The sequence below is a fragment of the Pinus tabuliformis genome, chromosome Q, assembly GCF_031772625.1.
Source record: "Pinus tabuliformis cultivar Carrire ecotype Pingquan chromosome Q, CPIR1, whole genome shotgun sequence".
Taxonomy (NCBI): domain Eukaryota; kingdom Viridiplantae; phylum Streptophyta; class Pinopsida; order Pinales; family Pinaceae; genus Pinus; species Pinus tabuliformis.
The window spans coordinates 1,266,592,468-1,266,596,234 of NC_142296.1; the positions used below are offsets into that span (position 1 = coordinate 1,266,592,468).

The window sequence follows — 3,767 nt, forward strand, 5'->3', positions numbered from 1 at the left end:
TCATCTTTTCCCCTCACCTTTTACCCACCTTCTTTTCCTTTATGAGATACACTATTTCCTAGGAGAGGAAATCTGATCTTGGACTTTTAAATGTGCCCTAAACTATTTCCTAGGAGAGGAAATCTGATCTTGGCCTTTTAAATGTGCCCTAAAGTGTGAAAATATGAAATCCTTTTTCGTGTCTTTTCCTCTGGGTAATTTCTAGTGGCTAGCCTTTATGTAGAATATAATATTTACTTTATTTTTAATAAAATATTTTATTTAATTATTATTATGGTTGGAATATATATAAAATACTTTAAATAAAAATACGAATATTTAAAATAATGGTTAATAAAATATTTAATATATTTAAAATAACGTTTAAAATAAAAATAAAAATAATTATTGAACGAAAAATATAAATATAAATAAACACTAAAAATAGTCAATACCATTGTCAAAATATTTCTTCAAGCAAATCAACGTATACAACATTATATCAAGTTATAATTATTCTTTTCTTGTTTATCACTTTAAAACTTGATTTTTCTATTTACCGCCGAAGAATTCTTCAAAAATTTGATATGGATCACAGAAGTCTCAATTCAATAATCAACCGTATTTTTTACCTAAACTTTCAAAAATACTCCACACAAATTCCTTGACACAATCTAAATTATTCTCCTCTGGTTTATCATCTTAAAAGTTGATTTCTCTACTTAATTTTTTACCTTAATCACCTTAGAAAGTAACCATATATACCAAACAATGAGACCTTAAACACCTTAGAAAGTAACCATATATACCAAACAAATCTCATTGTTGTTTATATATTTTCAGAAAGAAAATAAGCAATTTCAAACATATACCTAATATCGTATAATGATTTCACTCTTATTTATCATCTTAAAAGGTTAACTTATCTGATTTCTCAACTCACTGGTGGATGGTATTTTTTTTACGAGTACGCCTTGGTGGATGGTATTTTTTTTTTACGAGTACACACTTGTGAGTGACCATATGTAGCAAATTAATACATTTTATATTATTAAATTAACATTAACACACCACATATCTACCATTGCCTTATTGCGTAGACATCTATCTTTATATATATATATATAGATATCCCCTACTAGCTACAATACTCCTCCTCTAGCTACAATACTCCCCCTCCCTTCCATAATAACAGGTGCCTGGAAGCTTTGAGAAACACGCAGGCCAATTCATTTGTCAAAAGGAGGCAAAATGCCATTCCACGGATAGTATCATGCCTGCACCGATATCATACCTACACGATTTCTATCAATAATATTGCAGTCCATCCATCTTTACTTTCATTGGCCGTAGAAGATAAAATGCGCTCAAGTTGGGGAGCTTGCCATGGGAACGACATTCCGCTGCATGATGACGTGAGCAGTAAGACATTTGAGATGTGCATACTGCGCAAGACTGTTAGAAGGGGCACCTTGCTGAATGTGCATGGCCGCCCGTCCCAATCGTTAATCTGTACGCATAAAGATTTTAGACCCCATCATGATCTTAAATTCTGAGAAGTCTAAAAGCCCATCGGAGTTCAAATCGTATGTGCTTATCATCTTTTGGCACTCGTCCAGCTTTTCACCCTCTGTGAACCCCAAATTACACAGCACCTGTTGAAGTTCCATGGAGGATATGAACCCGTCATTGTTCATATCATAGATCTTGAAAGCTTCCAATAAATCGTCACACCCGTTGCCATTGCTTGATTCAACTTCTGATGTATCGTCCAGAATAGACTGACACAGCCCAACAAATTCATCAAATGTCAGGCTATCATCTTCCCTCTGAGATTTTGGAATCACAAGACATTTCAAATCATCTTCTGAAATATCTATACCGAGCCGTTTCAAGTAGCGATTCATTTCATTTACAGTCAGCCTCCCATCCCCATTTTCATCGGCCAAATCGTACAGTCTGCGAATTTCATTAGTATCTATACGAAGGGCCATTTATATTGCGAATTAACTGGAGATGTTACTGCAATGCCAATATGGTAACTGCAATCCCGAACTTTCAGAAATTCAGCGATCTCCGGATAGAAAACATATGAAAACACGCTCATATATATGTTACACGCGAAATTGCGATGTCGGTTCCTCAAGATAAAGTTCAGAGGAAACTCACGAGAACCATTGAAGCACAGTTTCAATGTGAAGCGAAATTATCGCGGAAATGGCACGGGAAATCGTGGATGCTCTTACCCTGCCGACATTTAGTCGTTGCAGACACGCTGGACAGTCATCAGCTGCTTGTGATCGTAGACTTTGAATACCGACTCGTGTGTTCCCACGCATCCGCGTGTGGATTCACCTGTAGAGGTTAGGGTTTTAGTCCTCCCTATCCAGATTCAAACCACTAGTATGTGGTTTTACAACCTGTGGAGATTAGGGTTTTGGTCCCTCCTATCCAAATTCAAACATGTGGTTTTCATTTCTGAGGATTGTTTATCTAGACTTGGAAAGTTACGTGAAAGAAAATATGTATCTAACTTTGAATAATAGAAAATAGTTCCACTTTGCACATTTAACCTATTAAATGTGTTATTTGGCATTTGACATACTCCTTTGGTCGTGTTCGAGGGTTTGATGAATTATGTACGTCAGCATCTTTGGAATTTGATATAATATGCGTTATATAAACTTAGATTTTATTGTACGTCTTATGACCAAATACATTATTAATTTAGCAGTTGAGCTTTTAGATAATATAATTTTACAGTTTGACTAAAACTTTTACAGATCAATTGGCTGCTGTGAAACACTATCCTTATACATGGATATTGTGAAATTAAGAAATTCCCTTTTTACTATATATAGTTTTTAGATAATATAATTTTACAATTTGACTAAAGTGTTTACAGATCAATTGGCTTCTGAAACCCTATCCTTTTAAATGGATAATGTGAAATTAAGAAATTCTCTTTTTACTATATATATATATAATTAATGGATATTAATGAAATTAAATTTATTCATTTATTTTTTTAAAATATTAAATTATTATTGAAAATAAGAATAAAGATAAAATATATATATATATAATAATAAGTTAAAATAAAAAACATTGTTTCTAAATTATTGTATTATTAATTATATATATATATATATATATATATATAAATAGATAAAAAACATTGTTTATGAGTGATTTAGTGATGAGTATACCTATTGTGTTTGTTATTCGTGTTGGTATATTCTTTAACAGCTATAGTATGAATATAATTAACTAGGTTTCTTTAATTTATTTTTTAATGTGTTGGGTATAGTGTTTATGGTAATTGGTATATGGAATGTTATATTAGGAGGTGCTCTTTTGATGAAAACTAAAGTCTCAAAAAGATTATACCCGATAGAACTGTGTTGATCTATGTTGTACTTATAGTGGCTTTGTGTAAGATTATCAAGTTGAAATTATATTTATGGTTATATATTTATAAGAGATATGTGATTAGGTTGTTAAACACCATTATACATTGTTCATTTATGTTTATGATGAAATTTGTTATCATATCAAAAACTTTGTATTCAACATGTTTAGAATAGTGAATTCTACCAAGAGGTGTTCTTGGTTGACTAAAACTTCAAAAGGATTATCTTATGGTGTTGTATCCTATGGAGTTGTGTCAAGCTATGTTGTAGTTATATTTGATCCATGCAACATTATCATGTTGAATCTTTGCCGATGGTTGTACATTCATAAAAGATAGACAATTGTATATTCCTTTATGTTTATGGATGAAAATT

The 3,767-nt window shown here is 31.9% G+C and overlaps 1 pseudogene; it reads right to left on the reverse strand.

Annotated features, from left to right (window-relative positions):
- Positions 1-1,183: 1,183 nt before the first annotated feature.
- On the reverse strand, positions 1,184-2,013 carry LOC149224454 (calmodulin-like protein 2 pseudogene; annotated as a pseudogene).
- Between the last annotated feature and the right edge of the window lie 1,754 nt (positions 2,014-3,767).